Genomic DNA, 21,038 nt, shown 5'->3' with positions numbered 1-21,038 from the left:
TATGAATCAATCAATGAGGCCACGCATGGGCCCAAAGCGGATCCGGTTTAGCTACATCTGAATTGGGTTGTCCGGCAAAAGTTACACGGATCCAGTTTAAGAGTCCAATTCGGGTGATATGATCCGATCCATATATAGCCTTGGCCATATGAGAAAAATGCAATAAGCTCCCTCCACCCTCCACCCTCCACTTATGCAATCAACGGCTGTCGAAGGATGTCTTAGTGGGTCCATACATAGAAGCTAATTACCACTGCACTGACTGTGGAAGCATATATATCGAAGGAAGCAGGAAGCTGACTGATCATCCATACCCAATTGACCCGACGCCATTAACATGTCAGTTGGCCTATCTCACCTAACTCTGCCCATCGAGTGGTTAATAGTGGCTGTTCACGCATGGGACCCTTACTAAATTAAAAGGTGATCCCGATTGGATGACAGTGATTTGACGCAATAAGTTTTATGCCAAATAGTGATTCTGATGGAACAAAAAGTTAAGAAAATAACTTAAATAATTATGGGCCCGTTTGGTTTTCGGGAATAGGGGTGGAATCAGAATCAAATGGCCATTCGGATTCCCATTCCTGATGAATTGCATTCTCCCATTTGAGTGAATAGACATTCCCTCTCGCTCCATGTTCATTCCAATTTCTGCCTAAATTAAACAACTATGAAAATAGACCATTTTTATTCTAAAACATTCCTATTTCAATTTTAATTCGAATTTTGATTGTAAAGCAAATAGACCCTAAAATTTAAAAATAAAAAGGAAAAAAACTGTAGAAAAAATAGTCTCTATCTATGCATAGATAAGAGAGCGCTCCCTTCACGTGAGGACATGAGAGATCCCCCCTCAAATTGAAAACGCATCCTTTGTTTTAGCCTCATCAATCAATGAGGGCACAAGATAATCAATGAAACGACGAATTACATTTGTTTAGTTTTGATTCATTTAAACAAGTCATTTTCCAACCTCAACTAAAATTTTGGCCTATTTAATGCCCAGCGGAAAATCAGCTTTTCTTATATTCACTTTTTTTTTTTCATTTTACAAAAAAAAAAGGAACCATGAAGCTTAGTTCCATATTTACAATAACTCAAGCAAAATTATATTTGAAAATAAAGATAATCTCATCTGTTTCAGCTATATATGGAGAATGATATGAAGTTTTGAATACTAAACTAACCAGATTTGGCTCTAAAATATGGATTTAGTTCATCAAAGCGAGCCCGATTTTTTTAAGTGAAAAAAAAAATTTGATGGAGGAAGATCAAACCAACAAGACTTAAATCTACTTGTTTTAGCTCCCAGAAGAACAAGTCTCCAGAGTCAAAACTTGACAAAGTTAGAGGAAAAAGTAGAAGCAAGAAAAAAAAAGTTTTCTAAGTAGTTTGTTACACTCTTTTTTCGTTAGATAAGCTATCCATTTCTGACATGTGGAGAATGATATAAATCGAAAAAGGCCAATTAAATTAAGACTCTCAAAATTGATTATGCATTTGGGCTGTACTCCACGTATTAGGGGTCGTTTGATAATGGTTGAAGTTGCTAAATTAAATGGCTTTCTTTTTTTCGCTCAAGAGCTAAACTGAATGACTAATTGTTTTGTTTTTTATTGAATACACATTAATGAAATATTAATCTATGGGTCTAAGTTTCAAATGGGCAATAATTAAGAGGAACACCAAGAAGAAAGCTTTGCTATATGGTGAGGGCGCGCTGTGTGGACCGTGTGGTACTAATATGCGTGCATGGTTAATAGAGTGACCCAGTTAATACTTAACAGATAAATTATTTCTTTTCTACGCATGGAAGATCCCAAGTAAACCAAAATTTGTGTTACCACACAACCCTCCCTTGTATTAATATATGTGCCTCTATATGACTCGGGGTCCCATTTTATGACCTCAGCTCCCATGAAATGACACAGGTGTTTTTATACCCTATAGAATGAACAGTGCTCGTACATGCCAGTATATATAATCCTATATAATACAATATTTTAGTTTAGAATTTGATAATTAACACTAATAATAAATACTTAATAATTGCTTATAAGTTTGAAAAGGAAGAAGAAGAAAAGACGGTGATTTGGGCATATCCCCATTAATAAACCCCCACTAATGGTCAAAACTACTTTTTAAAGGACAAAAGTAACCCTCTATGCCAATTTTTAATATTGTTAAAAAGAGGGCATTTTTGGTCATTTTCACATGCATGCACAGCCATGCACCAACCCATTCATCAAAAATGAGATGTGCTCTAGTCAGTACCCTAAATGGAAAGCATTGACATTGCCCTTTTTTGTCACATCCACGTAGGCACACTTTGCAATGTTATTCTTTAGAGTGGTAATCCCAATGAGAGTGGCCTAATGGGTACAAATTGGAAGGATATGAGAATTTTTTTTTTTTCTTTTTTTTTATTGTCTGATTTACACAGTGACATGCTCATGACTTGATGAGAGTGCACTCTATGATGGCTCTTTTCTATTTTGAGGGGCTAGTTACTGTATAGAAATAAGGGGAGGAGGCTTCCAAAGGCTAACTTTACGGGCAAGAAGCCAAAGGTGTAAGGTAAGGTGCCCCTTGAATTGATACACTAGCTATTTAACTTGGTCGGCCCTGTGAATGGCACATTTAGGGACAACCCATCATCATCATGGTCACTATCCCAACTTAAAGTAAATAACATCCAAAATAGTATTCAGTGCTGAGGATGATTAATTACATTCAGTTTCCTAATAGAAAGGTTAAGGTTTTGTGGCCTTGTGGGTGAACTTAAATAGTCTTATATTTGTGGTCTTGTGAGAAGGAGAGAGAATAATTTGGCATCGAATAATGCTATTAATATAATTTATATAGATTAGAGTTTGTTTGGATGATCTGTGACATGACCCTACATTAAACGACACGTGATTTTAATTTTCTTTCCTTTCTCTCTTGTTTGTTTTCTCATTGGCATATCTAGGCACAGGGTGCATGCGATCCGAGTCTCTGCCACTAGTTGTGACTTGTTAGATCAGCTGATTGACGGAAAATAGTTTGAGATTCTTGATTAATTTGGAAAATGCCATAGAACACGAATGCTAAATCTCCTTTGGTTCATGAACCTAATTACCCACCCAAATATGCTGACATATGAATCAACTGGATCAAGCTAGTATTCCAAAACATTTACAAACCTTCCTCTTGGATTAATACAAGAAGAGTAATCTTTAAAAAATTTAGAAAACCTAGACAAACTCCTATTTGCTCTGTATATATTATATGTACTAAACATGAATACAGTGGCCAACTGATGGGTTTTTTTAGTCGGTAGGGTTGGTTGCCGGGGCTTGTCGCAGTAGAGAGACTTGGGACTTAATCCCACTGCCACCAGGGGTTGGGGGTTATGGGTATGGAGGATGGGCCATCCCAATTGTGTAGCCCAATGAATCAAAATGTGTTCTCTCTCTTTCTCTCTATATATGTATGTATATATAAGTATCCATTCCTTTAATAGTGGATTTTGAAGGATCTCTCCAATTATCAACTGAGAAAATTATAGAAAAGAATATCAGTGGATACATATTGATTGATACCAAATTTTTGGTATCAGTGCATATGGATTTATCCTTGATTTTGATTTTACTTGTATAACCATATATGCACCAAGACTTAGAAACTAACTAGTACGATGAATTTAGAACAAAATGCTTAGCGATTGCAAATTGTGTTTGAAATTTAAACAATAAGGGAACAATAATACAATGAGGTTGCGTGGCTGTTCTCTCGTCCAAAGCTATGAGCTGCTCTATTCAGCCGCCATGGGTTTCATGCAAAGGATCAGGACCCAAAATATCAAGCAAGTTCTTCTACAAATTTAGTGATGGGATTGTCCATGGCTCTATGCCAAGTATCAGAATGGTCATAAACGAACATATGGTTCAGTTCATCAAGAACCAAAGGCAAGAACAGAATTTATACAAGGCTCCAAATAATCTGAGCATGTTACGTAGTAGAGACCAATTATCATGCGTCCTCTACATGCATGTCAACTTTATACTATAAAGAAAAAGGAAAAAGGAAGAATCTCATTTCATTGCAACAGTGTGTAGTGAAAAAGTAGATAAATAGAGCACAAAGAGCTAGCGGATGTCATAATGTATGTAGTACATGAACGAATGATAATGGTCTCATGAGCCGACAAGCCAACCACAACATATGCATGCAGGGATGAACTGTGTAGGGTCCGTTGGAGTTGCACGACTTTGCACCATATATAAAATAACAACTGTCCCTTTCTTTCTTCTGTCTTGCTTGCATTTACATATTTTATGTAATGGGATCAAGAGCTTCGGCCCAAGTAATGGATAATATATCAATCCAAGAAAACATATTCTGCGACCGTATCACATGCGTACCCTGCGTGCAAACGAGTCAAACTTTTCATGAGTTATTTGAGCTTGGTTCGGCTCAGTTTCAGTCAAGTTCGAGCCCAATTCAGTGGCTCGATTATTAAACTAGAGCTCGGCTCCTGAGACTCATGAGACGGCTCGAATATATATAATATATAATAAAATTATAGAAAATAATATATATAATAAAAATATTATATTATTAATTTTTTAAATATAAAATAATTTTTTATATATGATTTTTATTTTTATAATAAAATATTTATAAAATATATAATAAAATATTTTTATAAAATATAAAACCAGTCGAGCCGAGCTCGAGCTTATGACCTTTTGACTCTCGAGCCTTATAGAATAGTCTCGAGCCGAGCTCGAGCCTGGTACTATTTGGCTCAACTCGGCTTGAATCCACCCCTTACTACCCTCAATGAAAATCATTTGAAATAAAAGATGATCAATTGGTGCAATGTTTAAAATTTATTGAAAATGCTGATGTGTTTACATCTTATTGAAGATGTATTTGGATATTGGATTGTCCTTGATGTGGCAGCACATCATCAGGCTTGGGCATTACTGCCATGTGGACCAACCAAAAGCTGACAAGTGGTCGAGCCGAGGACTGCCACCTAGTCATCAAGCTAGGGCTTGGACGATCCAATGAGTAATGACATGGTGCCCCTTAGCCAATCATCGAAGTAGACAGACTAGTGTTAAAGGAATCTGGATCACTTGTCAACAAACCATGCTCCAACCCTCTACAAACATAATCTCACACCGTACATCCCATACATGGCGGGTCCCGCTTTATGATGGATCCTAGTCTTATGGTGAGATGTGCGGTGTTAGATCAATTTGATAGAGGGTTGGAGTTCATTTTATTGGCAGAAGATCCCAGCTCGTGTTAAAGAACATCATATTGCACATCTCCTACAAGGTGGGACATGTGAAGAATGCAAGTCGGGGGTGATCGAGTCCAGATCTCATGCCTACATCTACCCACATAACATCGCAGCCACACATGGAGAACATCTCGGCCTCCTACATAGTATTATACAGAGAGAGATGTTCCCAATTCACGGGGATAGTGTGTTGTGGGTAGACGTGGGCAGAGTTCTCGTAATTCACTTGTTCACTTAAGCTCTTAATATCATTTGAATAGTTCAATTTGTCCTAAGCAGCTTAGCCTAATCGATCACTTCTTTCCTTTACTGACTTGAGCATCAAAACACTCCTCCCCGATGATCCACCTTGGGGCCTCTGTTGACCATTTGTATGCACACGTCGCTGGATCCAATTCAATTCACCGAATGAGCATATAGACATTTCATCTACTATTCATCCACCTTAGCTTGAACAACATCAATCCTAAACCACTATTATAGGAAATGCGAGCTCCAACTACTAGTTAGGGCAAATTTACCAACGTGATCTAATTTGTTAATTACATAATTAAGATGCCCGATTATTTATTATTAAATAGGTGCCTCACAGCTGAAAGTTCCTGGATTGTACACTTTTATAAGTGTGAAATTGGGTTCTCATTTCCGACAACACCTGAATGATTTCTATGATGTCTTCAAAAGTTCATAATAAGTAGGGACCCCAAAAGAAGAGTTCCAATGTATAGTAATCAGTAGAAAGATTAATAGCAATGAAAAGTATTGGAAACTTGTTTTTTAGCCTGCCACCCAGTTTATTCATCGCCTACACTTCCCTCTCTGGCCACATGAACAGAGACCTATATAAAATGCCTCCAAGACAAAGTATGGGTGGTGAATCATTTCGTTTAGGGTTTTGGGACCCATCTTCAACGGTTTTCCACTTGCAAAGGTTGAGTGCAAGATTGAAATTAGTTGGCTTCAATTCTAAACGTTTAATCAAGTTAATATATTAAAAGAAAATTACAGGGGGGGGTATAATTCATGGCATGATAATATAACCATTGAACTGATCGAAGCCTTGACTCTTGAGACAAGCTTTTTTGTGTTAAAGGTTAAAAGATTGAAAAATTATTAACACAGCATGGACTAAAGAAATATCCTAATTAATTCATATATCTCTCTCTCCCTCTCAACCTGACAAATACATACCATGCATGGCAACAAGTATTTTCTCCAGTCCATTAACTAGTTTCCCTGAGAGAGAAAAATTCTTGTTATTTGTGAACTAGCAAGAGTAGGTATATTGGGCTGTAATTCTAATTGAGATTAATTACTTTAGACTTTTATGGATATTCGCCCATGCATTAACATAAGTAAATTATTTGTTCTCGTTTCTGTGGGTTAATTCTACTTTTAATTGGTATAACAGTCGGCATGCTCAACCCTTTTCTGTTATAAACAAGATCATGAACCAGTTCAGCATTTGGTTGGGACTTGAGACCGTCTTTAAGTTACAACGTATGCAACCCAGACAAGACGTCGGCCATGGGCAATCCGGCAATGTGACAAACAGATATTCCATTTGAAAGTTATATCCATATAGAACACTAGCATTTGGAAGAGGGAAACCCAAAATCAATCACTGATTAATTTCTTCTCTTCTTAATCTAAACTCTGGATCAACAACCATGTTGTGTTAGAGATCACTCCACCTAGCTAGCACGTTCTCTGATTCTCAGTCACTCTTTCTAAAAGATCTTTTGATGAATTAATGGAAGAAGAGAAGTTCCTGAATAAAACAAGAACAAGAAGACTCCCTCGCTAAAAAACACAGGCAAATCGAGTCACATGAAATGGAAATTGACGTTGTCTGTATATAATTAATTTCAAACTTTTGACAGACATTAATTTAACAGAGGGCGGTGCAATTTGATTCAGGTTGACAGATGGTATTCTAGATTTTGAACAACCTGTCGGTCGTATTATTGGAATGTTTTGCATGTTCTCGGCGTTTCAGTAATAATTCTAACAACAACAACAAAAACAAAAACGGGACCAATCTAGCAGCCAAGGACCCAAACAACCCAAGAGTCCTCTCCAAATCAGCTTAGTAAGTGACTTGAAAAAATAGTGCTCCACATGTTGTCTGGTTTGCCATTTAGTCGAGGGCAAGTATATAAATGTCCGACAGTCTTTATCATATTCTAAAATAAGCTCTTTTATGGGTGAGCATGAATTGGTTTGGTTTGATTTTAAAGCAGAAATGTACTCTGTCAAGATGGATTTTTAATTTTGGTATTCTTAAAAAAGAAAAAAAAAAGAAATAACCTTTTCTTAAGAAAACATTTCATAACGTTAAAAATCAAATTAGATAGCTATATATATATATTGTTGAGTTTGATATATAGTATACCATATAAGCCGTTTTCTTTAACATTACAAATTATAAATTATAATTAATTCCAAATTGTGACATTGATTTGTAATTACTTCCAAATGTTTAAACTTTAAACTAGATTTTCAAAAAAAATAATAATGCATGATTGAAATCTTATTATAATTTAAATTTGTAAATATTACTTTTTACATTATTTATTATATATATTCAAATATTCAAATGAAGAAAAATATCAATTCGTATAAGTTGTTTAATGGTCAAGTGAGACCATGATCTTTTAGACATGAGTACTTGCCACTTGAGTTCAAATTCACATCCTTAGAGTATTTTGAAATTTATTATAAGGCAAGTTGCCAAGTTCAGTTCCACCAGGGCCAATCAAAGCTGATTCCACCAAGGTCAATCAATACTGGTTTTGTAGGTCGGTTCAGGTAAGGTAAGCCCCCAGTCCCCATAGACCTAATAAAGTAGACATTTTCATATTGAATGTTTGTCCCATATTAATGTTGATCAACTTGTGCCTTGAATTTCTTTATGCAGCCCGTTCTATGATTTGACTTGATATTTGTAGAGAAGCAGCAGATGGGAAATTTCCATTGGACCTTGTGATAGATGTGCAGGGCTTGGGCCCATATCCCCCATGGTATGGAGTAAACCTGTTTTATATATGGGTTCCATTATTATGCATCATGTTTTTAGGGTTACTACTAAATGGCACATGCATTGCATGTAGAAATTTCAAATTACAATAATTTTTCTTATTATTATTATGAAAAATATACATTAATATAAATACATCCACATATGACATTATAGGTTCACCCATTTGATCTAGATGATTTAACTACTCGACCATCACCTAGATGGAAATACCATTTTCAGGTAGTTTAAATTATATGTTTAATTTACATTTTGCTTATCACACTTAACTTCATTTGATGTACTTAATATATAATATTAAAGATATATCCAAAATTTTCTACAAATTTTACATTTTTGTGATTTTTTGTATTTTTTCTTTTAAAATAATATTATTTAACTATTACATTGATCCATTTGACCCAAACCATTAGCCCATCACCCAAAGAGGAAACTTTGTTTTATTTCTAGGTTGATTTTAAATTATGTGTTCCATTTCCCTTGTTAATAAAATTACTTTTTATGCATAATACTTGATGTAACCGTTTTTGGTCACGTACCAATTTTTTATTTTTTGGCTAAGTACCTTGTCATTTGACCTGCTCCTAGGAGAGGATGGTGGAGTTCCCTGGTGGTGAACTGCTTGGGGGAGAGCTATGCTGAGCTGCCCGAGCTATGCTGAGCTGGGGAGAGCTATGCCGAGCTCCTTGATGGCGAACTGCCTGGGGAAGAGCTATGCTGAGCTCTCTGGTGGTGAGCTACCTTGGTGGACTCGTCATTTGACCTGCTCCTAGGCAGCCTGTAACTCAGAGGATGGTGGAGCTCCCTAGTGTAGCGCAACTTGACTGCCCTCTGCATGAAGTGATCTTTTCTCCTTTGTAGGCGGCGGGAGCTGAGAGACCTGCGAGAACTCCATCTTTTCCTCCTCTTTGTAGGCAGTGGGAGCTGGGGAACCTGCGAGAACTCCATCTTTCCTCCTCTTTGTAGGCAGCAAGAGCTGAGTAACCTGCGAGAACTCCATCTTTCCTCCTCTTTGTAGGCGGCGGGAGCTGAGGAACCTGCGAGAACTCCATCTTTCCTCCTCTTTGTAGGCGGCGGGAGCTGAGGAACCTGCGAGAACTGAACCAGGGGGCCCGGGGGTATTTACCCGACGGGACTCTCCGATGCCTAAGTTAGCACTCTGATTGTCAAGAGCTTGAAGATGATACTAGAGGAATGAGAGAGCTAGAGAGCAGGGATTACCTCCATTTTTTCATTCTCTCCCCTTGCCTTTGGGGGTTGGAGTCCTTATATAGCGGTGTCCTGTCAAATCAGGCGTGACCGCCTCTGTCAAGTCAGGCATAACCACCTCTGTCTCTCTGTCGCAGTCGTCGCTGTCAGAGCTGAGGTAGCGGGTGCAGGCAGCTGTTGTAGAGTACGGCTCTGCTAGGCAAGGCGCCGCCTTGCGAGAGACATGGGTGCAGGTCTCCAGATCTGTCAGGTACGGTTGTCAGGCAGGAGATCTTCCTGCGATACGCCAAACTGCTCTTCTGTACCGAGCTACCCTACAAGTGGCGAGCTGCTCGGGGGAGCTACGCCGAGTTCCTTGGGTTATGCCGAGCTGCTTGTGGCGAGCTTTGACGAGCTGCCTGGCTCCTTGGTGGCGAGCTCCTTGGAGAGTTGCCTAGCTCCTTGCCGAGCTCTTTGGTGAGCTACCGAGCTCCTTGACGAGCTCCTTGGTAAGCTACCGAGCTCCTTGGAGGTAACCGCCATGCACGTTGACCAACTTCCGGAACGTGGGCCGGCCTCCACGGATCGTGGGGTATGCATGCCGAGTTTATCAGTGGGCACGTCTTATGGGTTGCCAGGTCGGGTCGTGTGCTAGGCTGATCCAGGTCGGCTAGGTCGGCCAGGTCGGATCATGTGCCGGGCTGATCCAGATCGGCTAGGTCGGCCAGGTCGGATCATGTGCCAGGTTGATCCAGGTCGCGTAGGCCGCGCGCAGGCCACGCCAGGCAATGCGCAAGCCGCGCGCCAGGCAGCGCGTAGGCCGCGCCAGGCTGGCCACGGGTGGGACATCAACTTGGTAAGTTGTTGCCTAGGTGTCGCCTAGGTGTCGCCTAGTTGTCACGAGGTGCCACATGTCACAATTTCACTGGAGGGCCAAATCTGCCCTCATCATTTGCCCCCCACTCCCGAGCTGAGAGTAACTTAGTGAAGGAAGTATTCTTCTTTTGGCCTGTAAGTCGACGAGCTAGTAAGTGCCGATCCAATTCCTTAGGCCTTGGGAGTCATCTGTATGTGGCGAGTTGCCTGCAAGTAGCGAGCTGCCTATAAGGTGAGGAGGTCTCCGCCAGTTTAGTAGTGTAGCCCTTAGGCTCTGGGGGCAACTTATAATTCACTTTTGTTGATTTTGCCCATGCTGAGGAAGCAACTGGGTATTTAGCAATAATGTAGCCCGTAGGCTTTGGGAGCGACTTTTAGTTCACTCTTCTTGACTTTGCCCATGCCGAAGAGGTGATTGGGTCTTAAGTAGTAATGTGGCTCGTAGGCTTTGCCTGTGAGGTGCCAAGCTACCTGTGAGGTGTCGGGCTGACCAGGTGCCGAGCTGACTAGGTGTTGAGCTGCCTGTGAGGTGTCGGGCTGACCAGGTGCCGAGCTACCTGTGAGGTGCCGAGCTGACCAGGTGCCGAGCTACCTGAGGTGTCGGGCTGACCGGGTGCCGAGCTACCTGTGAGGTGCCGAGCTGACCAGGTGTCGAGCTACCTGTGATTGCGCTGAATCAGCCTCGTAATGCCGGTCACCCACTCCTACAAGAAGCTACTAGGAGCTTGACCTTCGAGGGCAGCACTACTAACTTTAGGTCATCAACTCACACGGGAGCCTTGGAAGGCTCGACCAACAAGGGTGCCTATGTAGTCCGTTGGCCGCCAACTTCCGCGGAAGCCACGAAGAGCTCATCTTTGTAGAAGGGACCTTGCGGAGAGGACTGATGAGGTTTTATTTGAATTGAAAGTAAGGTTGGTATAGCTACTTAGTCTGTTAGCTCCCTGCATAGTCTTTGAGTTCATAAAAAATGTAAACTATAAAGCGATAGCTTCAATTTCTAAAAAGTGAGGACTTAGCTTTTTGGGAGAAGAGGACCTAGCTTTCGTAGGATGAGAACTTAGCTCTGGTAAGATGAGAACTTAGCTTTTGTAGGATGAGAACTTAGCTTTTTGTAGCATGTTCCCACAGACGACGCCAATTGATGGTGCGCCAATCCAGTCACTCCTAGCTGGCACTTGTGTGGATCCTGAAAGGTACCTGAGATGGAGAAGATGAAGAATCCTCAGGGGCTTGCCCGACAGGAACACTCTGACGCTTAAGTTAGAGCTCTGTGAAAGATGCAAAGAGAGGAGGAAAGCTAAGAGTGCAGATAGCGCGAGTATGTGGACATTACCCCTGTCCTTTGGGATTGGGCTACTTATAACAGAACTCTGTCGAATCAGGCTCACCTGCCTCTGACAGGGCAAGTATAACCGCCACTATCATCCTGCCGTAGCCGTTACAGCCAGGGCTGAGGTGGCACGTGCGGGGCCGTCCTTGCAGGGTGCGTACCTGTCAAGTGTAAGACATCTTCTAAAGGTGGCGGGCACGACACTGTCTGACGAGAGACGTGGGTGCAGTCTCCAGGTTTGTCGGGTACGGTGGTCGGGTAGGAGGCCTTCCTGTGATATGTCAAACTGCTCTTCTGCGAGCTACTCTGTACCGAGCTACCCTGCAAGTGGCGAGCTGCCTGTGGCAAACTATACCAAGCTGTCTGGCTCGAGGTGTCTCTACCTCGGGGGTATTTAGAGGCGGATCGTGGTGTTCCTACTTGAGAGTGACCTAAAATCCACTAGGAGGAGCTCAGGCATTAAAAAAGGTCAAGGGGCCCCGAGCTTGGAGGTAGCTCGGAGTGCCTCAGCCTTGGGAAGGAGGCGCAAACCAGGCGGCTCTCGACGAGTAGCCTAACCCGCCGAGTTGCCAGACTCAACTCGGTGGGCCCTTCCCACCGAGCTGCGATTGCGTTTGCTGTGCTGTCATGCTGAGTCATCGCTTGAGCAAGGTCACGCCCACGTGTACCCGTGCTATGAGGTCGGGTCAAATCACCCTCCATCAATACTTATTTTTTAACATAACTATTATATAATATTAGATACATAGCTATCTTCTATTTTTTTATAAATATATAACATCAGATATATGCCCAATTTTTTTATATTTTTTCTGTATTTTTGTGATACTTTGTAAAAAATATATATTTTTTAACATACTAAATACATTTTAAATAACTACATGGGTATTTTGGACATTTTCATGCCTTTTGTTAGAAGATCCTAAGAGGGTCTGCTTTCAATTGTTTTAGAAAGGTCGGGGGAGGTGATTGCAATTATCAAACTTCAAGTGGGGTTTCAGCAATGATCAGAAACTCTAGGGGAGCTTTCAAAAATTTGCCCATTATTATATATGTATTGATTTGGTTAATGGAATATAATGATGAGATACAAAACTCCTTAAATATATAATTCAATGAGGGAGAGTGAGAATTAATACCTTAAATGCTGGATTTAATAAAAGGGAATTGAATGATGTTAATAATAATATTCAAATTACATTGTTTGCCCTTACAAATAACATAGATATAGCCATTAGGTGTACAAAGATGAACTACTTTTTTTTTTGATTTAGTGGATTTCTGCTCCTCCCCGTGGGCATAGGCCATGGGTCATGCCGCACTAAATCTCTGAGTGCTCTTGAGTTTTTTTCCTTGTTTGCCAATCGTTTAAAATCTTGGGTTTGTCATTAGAATTAAAAATAAGAGCTTTGTGCACTTTACAAAGTTTGTGTTAGACCATATCATTTGTACTATATATTCATGGATGTCTCATTTTGTGGTTCAGACTATGATGCGAAAAAATCTGATACTAGAAGAACGTATAACCAATCAATCGGATAAAAATAATAATCAATCAGGTGGATTTTCATCAAAATTCACTGATCAGGGTTGTTTGGTCAAAGTCTTTCTAACATTATAGATTTTTCCCTCATTTGGATTACAAATCTTAATTACTTTTGTGAAAAACCTTAGGGCACATGGTAATTGTTTTTATGCGGCATTAATCTATCTTCTTATTTATGAAAACTTAAAGAGAGAGACCAACCACTGATATCAATCAATGAAGGCCCTTTAAAAAGATAGATCACGTCCTTTGAGTTTGAGTATCACAATCTCCTTAGCTTAATGTGAAGTTGTTTCTTCTAGAAAAATCTATGGTGCAGGTCCACATACAAGATTTTTACTATAATTATTGATGCTCAATAATCGAATCATGTAAATGCAACTATATTTATGTTTTTCTTTAGCAACAATTAGTTGGAGTTAATATAAAAGCTTTTATATATGCCGCATTTCTTTTTATGTGATAAGTGATGAAACAAAATCCTCACCGAAATAGAGAAAGTACTTAAGAGTGCTTCCCTTTTAGGTTGAAACAGGTGGAGCCATGGCGAGAACTGATATATACACAAAGCAGGTTTGATTTGAAAATCATTTGTTTGTAAATGTTTGTTTTGTTATTATGTGAATTATCAAGCTCTTCAATGTATGTAACCAATTACCAGTGAATGCGCTGATGTTCTATATACATGGGACAATGGACAGATAAGATGGTCATATTGAAGACCGTTGTATAAGCATCTTGTTGAGTATGTTCAGAAGAAACACGTTTAGTGTTGTTTAGAGCAAGGTTTTTAAAACTGAACTGGATAGCAAATCGTTCTGGAGACTGGTTCCTGGTCGAACAGTCCCATATCGAATGATCTATTATGATTTAAAAAATGAAAAAAAATGGCAAAAAACATTGTCCTAATTGATGGTTTGACTGCCCGGGTCATTGACTAAATTAACAGTTTTTAGTCAAAAAATGGTTTTAGGGTGAAACAAAACCGGTTACCTGACCGGTTATTGGGTTTCCCAGTCCAACCATCCGGTCCAGTCCGATTTTGAAAACCATGGTTTAGAGTAGCCTGTCTAAGGATACAAAACTTCATATTTTTCATACTTGGAAAATACTACTAGAATAAAAATTGCCAAATGAAAAGGAGTCTTGTGGAGATGACTTTTATTCTTTTAAACTACAATTTTCCCAACAGTTTAGTTTGCTAATCACATGGTCCCTAAAAGAAAAAACAAAAGCCACAAATATAATAGGATAAAAGTAGTTTGATGGTTTTTTTGATGGCATGGTCTTTTGGAAGTTTCAAAAAAAATGACAATTTATATTATTTATAATATTATTTTTGTTATTTATAATATCAAACTTTCAAAAAAGGTTTCAGAATTTCATTTGCCGCAAATACAAGTGAAACAACTTACATTTTCTTTTTCAGAATATTGATTTGCAACTGAAATGTGTAAAATAAACTCACATTTAAAAAAAAATAAAAAAGAAATAAATTCGAATGGAACAGCATTAAGAAATACAGTCATTATTTGCCTTCTTTTTGATAATGGTTAATAAAATTTTAAGGTCACCACTTTTCCACCTGGAATAAATTTTGGGTAAAAAAACAACATTAATTAAGAATTATACTTAGAAAACTTGTTTTCATATAGTAGTTAGAGGTGGCAACCTCACTTGGGTTCAGGTGGTTCTCCATGCCATTGTTCCACTTGGCAAATTCCAACCCGGTGACCTTATAATAAAGTATCTACTCACTTCACATATCAGAAAGTAACAAAAAACCTAAGAGCTACTTTCCGTTGTGGAAAATGCAGAACATGTTAGGATATGAGTTTGGCAAGGTCAACTAGTACCATAAAAAAGGATGGTGTCAATGGATCGATTTTGGATTGAATCTGTCCAGTCCAAAATCAATTTGGATGGATTGGATGGACCAACAAGACGTATTGGATTGTACCAATTCGGTCCAAAATATTTATTAAATTGGATTGGACATGGTTTGTCCATGATAAATTTATATTGAATTGGGTTGGATAAAGCCAATATCTGGTCCATTGATATAATAAGAATATATGTGTCAATGGACCGAGTTTGGGTTGAAGCCAATCTAAATAAAAAATGAATTTGAACAGATTGGAGGGTCTAAACATTGAATTGGACCGATCCAAATTGGTCCAAAACATTCATTGAATTGGATTGGACCTGGTCTATTTATAATGGACTCACATTGGAGTGGATCGGATTGGACCAAATCCAATCCAATTGACACTCCTAGTTGACAAATTTTCCATGACCTCTTCTCCAATTTCTTCTTCTTCTTCTCTCTCTTGGGTATTACCACTATATATTACACATCATAGGGATTAGAGAGTGGGGATAGAGCAGGGTAAGTGTGAGATCCACTAACCTTACCACAGAGAGCCTGGCATGGGTTTGAATGTTTGATCCCATGCCTCTATATTCGAAGGGATGCCAAGTGGCCGTCTTAATTACTTGGTCATCGTTTCCCCAAACGCTTCAAGGAAAATAAAAATGAGCAATGGAAAATGCTATAACTAGCTTCAGTTTCTAGATTCAATATATAATAAATAGTGTAAGCAAGAATTTGACATTCACCAAACATGTGGAATTGAAGTCTTAAAATATGCGAATTTCTGAATCCATCATTAATAAGAAAATGATCCCAAAGGCAGAGTCCATAAGCCTTTGAAATTGGTTTCCTCAATTCCACCCCAGTTTCAACACTACCCTTAAACAAGTTGGATCTTTAGTTATGATGATATCTTTCTTGTTCTTAAAAGTTGATTTTTCCTTTTAATCTTCAGCACAAGTGAAAATAAGTGATTTGTGACAAGATGAAGTCTCTAAAAAGAGTTAAGTGACACAGCGTGGAAGCAATAAACCGGGCTGGCTATGCAAGCACCGGGCGAACCAAGTTTCTAGCGAAACAAGAAAGAGAGAAAATCTCTAGAGGAGAGAGAAAATGTGGCGATAATTGAAGAGAAAATCTGAAGTGTGTATTAACTGAAAACAATAACAGTATTTATAGTACATCTGGAAATTATAGAATAACTAGGAGAGAAAACTGTAGTTGATCTAAACATCTCAATTTCATAGCTGGATTGAACTCTTCTTGCTCTTGGTCTTGATAGGATCGAACTTTCTGGCTGGATCTCCACCGTTGGATCTCCTTGGATCTAATCCGTGAATCTTGGGAGTCTTGGATTATCTTGATCTTTGGAAGTCTTGATTATCTTGAATTCTTGATGGATCTTGTTTCTTGAATTATCTTGTTTCTTGGATTATCCTTTCTTGGATTATCCTTTGAATTATCCTTAAATCTTGGGATAATCTTGACTTATCTTGAATCTTCCCTTGAATCTTGGTATAATATTGGATTCTTGGGATAATCTTGAATTCTTGAATTATCTGAATTCTTGATTTATCCTTATCCTGCAAGCTTCCTATCCTATGAACTGCTGCCCATATGGTGAGATGGGCCTCCATCATGATGAGATGGGCCTCCATCATTCTCCCCCACTTGGAAAGGACTCGACCCCGAGTCGTGGCTAGGATATGCAGGTGTCCACCTGATGCAGCGTGGACTCCCTGTTGGAAGCGAGCAGGATCAATAACTGACCCAGCTTCTGTTAGCAATTGTGCATAACCAAGTTCTTGAATGCTTTGATGACTGACTACAGTGGAAGCCGAAGAAGAAAAGGAAGATTGCTGAACTTGTAATTGCTGCTGATTATGTAGTTGTATTTGGAGTTGTGCCTGTGGTATTTGAGAAATTTGTTGGGCAGACAAAATCTGTGATTGTGTCTGTGTTTGGGCTAGAAGTTGCTGAACCAATGGCTTTTTCCGTTGCTGTCATTGCTCAAATAAGGTCAACTCCTCCGGTTTCTCCCACCGACTTTCACTAGTTACAGTGTTATAATAACACTTAAATCCCTCAGGCGATGTGTGCTCAGTCCAATTACAAGTTAAAGGACATGCTGTCTGTGTACTTGCATGAACAACTGAAGCAGCAGATGCAGTTGAAAGTGCCACTGCAGCTTGGGAAGTTGCAGGAATGCTGCTTGCTGTCTGTGGTACAGTTCCAGTCCATTGAGGCTGTTGTTTACTAGCCTGGGAACTCTGTTGTTGTGTCAGATTTTGACTTGATGGCTGCATCAGATTCAAGTGTTGTTGCAACTGGGAAGATGATTGTCGTGATGACTGAGAGCTTGCCTGTGGAACTTGCATCTGTTGAGATAACATCTGAGAAAATTGAGCAGATGATTGTTGTAATGGCTGAAGCAAGGGTTGCTAGATGGAAGGAGCAGACAACTGCTGTTGGCCTGCCATGATAGAGACAACTTGCTTTTGTGAGTTTTGAGGGGCTTGTTGTACTATAGTAGAGCAGCTCTACTAGACTTGAGGCTGAGAAATTGGCAGCTGACCACTCAATCCAAATGGTTGTTGCGATGGCAGAACTTGACTAAAGGATGGACCAGATAACCAACGGAACTGCCCATCCAAGTTGTATTGCTTTATGAGGCCATGCATCTTCTCAATCTCTTCTATTTCTTCCCTGTCGTTGGACTTCTTCACATCATTGTAACCAGCAACAACAACAAGGTTTGCCAGTTCCCTTAGTCTGAAGTTCCTACCATAGAACTCAACCAGACCTGTTATGTTTTTCATTCGATCAAGCCACGCCATGGAAAAGATAATGGGCTTTGAGTGATCTCTTAAAGTACCAATGCATTCATCATTCTGCTTTGGGTCATATAAGAGCTTTTCAATTGAACCATGTAGAGTAGTGGGCCTCTTTTCTTTATCTGAGTATGGGAAGTAAATAGTCATATCTGCTCCTGGAGAGACAATGTTGAACTTTGGATAAAAAACATCAGTGCCATGGACAACTCGGTACAACCCCGGAAGAGTGAAAGAGGTGTGGCTCCCATACTGCCCAACAATATTGTTGGTTCCTGCAATCTCTTGGTATGTACTTGTGATGATAAAATCTTGTAGCTCAGTAGCAATTTCACTTGATACATCCTCTGCGAATTTCTTCAGGTATGGCCATACGTCAAACCTTGAGATCCATTTCCTGAGAATTCCTTTTTCAGTCCTAAAAGGCACCCCCAAAATGTGCGTATTTCCTGTCCCACTGATCCTCTCTAAACGTTGATGGCATGTTGTCCCATTTCGCTCCTCTGCCTTTGGAGCTTTGGGGGGATTTTTCTATGCCATGGGTAGTAAGGTATAGCGTATACCCTCCTTTTTGAGTTGGTATGTATTCTTCCTACCCATGTGCCTTGCATCTGTATCAAATTGCCAAGGCCTACCCAACAAAATATGGCAAGCATCAATGTCTACAATATCACAATATACTTCATCATTGTACTTACCAATAGAAAAGAGTACCTTGCAGCGTTCCTCCACTCATACGCCGCCTCCTTCCTTAATCCACCTAATTGTGTATGGGTTATGATGTTTTTTAGGAAGTAATTGTAACTTTTGTATGACATCCCTGCAAATAATATTTTCTTGACTGTCACTATCAATAATCAAATCAAATAATTTACCCTTGACAGTACATATAGTACGAAACAATCTATGCCTTTGAGAAGTATCTTTATTTTTCTGGGACAACATTAATTTTCTCACAACACAGGTATACTCTTCATGTTCGTATGGACCCTCTTCATCTTCCTCATCAGGTCCACAGTATACTTCCTCCTCCACATCTTCTTCCTTCTCCCTTTCTACCATATTAACTGCCTTCCTCCTGGGACAGTCACTGGACCTATGTCCAACCTCATTACATTTAAAGCATTTAATAGGAGCAGGTTTTGCATAGGGATTACTGGGCTTAGGAGGGTTGGAAGGGTTACCTCGAGTATGTCCTCCTGTGGTAACCTTACCGGCGTTAGCTGTACTTGCTGGGTGAGAAGGCTAAACTGCCGGGACTGATTTGTTCCTGTCGATAGTTGCCGGTCTGTTGTCGCTCCTGCTGTACCGACAATAATTATCACTACGTGCCTTGTCTTGGAACATCAATTATGCTTTCAAGGCTAGGTTCCTTGCTTCCTGCACACTGAGAACCATCTGTACATAAATTTTATCTCTGATAGATGGTCTCAAACCGCTCAGATAACGGGCTACCTGATGGTTATCACTTTCAGATAATTGATTTCTTTCAGCTAATCTTAAAAATTCAGATGCATACTCATTAACACTATGGGCACCCTACGCACACCATTGGTAAGATTCAAACATGTATTGTTCATAATCTGGGGGTAAAAATCTACCACTTATAAGCTGTTTCATGCGCCTCCAGGTTCGAACAGGACCCCTTCCTTCTCTGATCTAGGTCTCTCTTAGGCGTTCCCACCAAACAGATGCGCCTCCCTTTAATCGGAAAGCTGCCAATTTTACCCTTCGTTCCTCTGGTATCTCCATGTACTCAAAGAAACAATCGACTTCTGTGATCCAATCTAGAAGTCCCTCTATGCCAAGATCTCCACTAAAAGTAGGAATATCTACCTTGAGTTTAAATTCATCATTATTCCTATGGGGATGGAAATTACCTTGATTGTGCCAATTTCTGTCGTTTTTGTCGTTGCCGGGAAGAACTGGAGCACCACAAAATTCTAAATCATCTTCACTGTCGTCGTCAAGAACTGGACGTCGGAATGCAGTATTGACGGGTGGTCTGTCGTGGTCGTCTCCTTCGATCTGATGTGGATTTTCCCGGTTCCGTGTAACAATCTCCCGTAACAAGGTTCGCAGTTGTTCAGCCATCTTTGCCAACTGCTGTTCGATGTTACGTGTGGCCGTGCGCTGTTCTTTAATTGCTCTCCAAACAGCTGTGAACCCCTGATCTCCGTCACGGGGTGGGTTGCGACTGCTACCGTCTTGGTTGGCCATCTGACTGGGCGAACAACCTGGCTCTGATACCACTTACGTAGCGTGGAAGCAATAAACCGGACTGGCTATGCAAGCATCGAGCGAACCAAGTTTCTAGCGAAACAAGAAAGAGAGAAAATCTCTAGAGGAGAGAGAAAAGGTGGCGATAATTGAAGAGAAAATCTGAAGTGTGTATTAACTGAAAACAATAGCAGTATTTATAGTACATCTGGAAATTATAGAATAACTAAGAGAGAAAACTGTAGTTGATCTAAACATCTCAATTTCATAGCTGGATCGAACTCTTTTTGCTCTTGGTCTTGATAGGATCAAACTCTCTGGCTGGATCTCCACCGTTGGATCTCCTTGGATCTAATCCATGAATCTTGGGAGTCTTGGATTATCTTGATCTCTGGAAGTCTTGATTATCTTGAATTCTTGATGGATCTTGTTTCTTGAATTATCTCTTTCTTAGATTATCCTTTGAATATCCTTAAATCTTGGGATAATCTTGACTTATCTTGAATCTTCCCTTGAATCTTGGGATAATATTGGATTCTTGGATTTTCTTGAGATAATCTTGAATTATTGAATTATCTGAATTCTTGATTTATCCTTATCCTGCAAGCTTCCTATCCTATGAACTGCCGCACATATGGTGAGATGGGCGATGAGATGGGCCTCCATTATAGAGACAATAAAAAGAATTATTGATGAAATAAGACATAATTTGGGGAATTATCAATTTTTCTCACATATGTTTGTAAAATGGGAAACAATGATAGTAATAGATGAAAGAATATCACACAGTAGAAGTAGAAGGAGAGGGTATTGTATTATAGGTGAGTGT

Source organism: Nelumbo nucifera, chromosome 5, assembly GCF_055504915.1.
Source record: "Nelumbo nucifera cultivar China Antique chromosome 5, China Antique-T2T, whole genome shotgun sequence".
In the NCBI taxonomy this organism is placed as follows: domain Eukaryota; kingdom Viridiplantae; phylum Streptophyta; class Magnoliopsida; order Proteales; family Nelumbonaceae; genus Nelumbo; species Nelumbo nucifera.
This window is presented reverse-complemented; position numbering follows the sequence as displayed.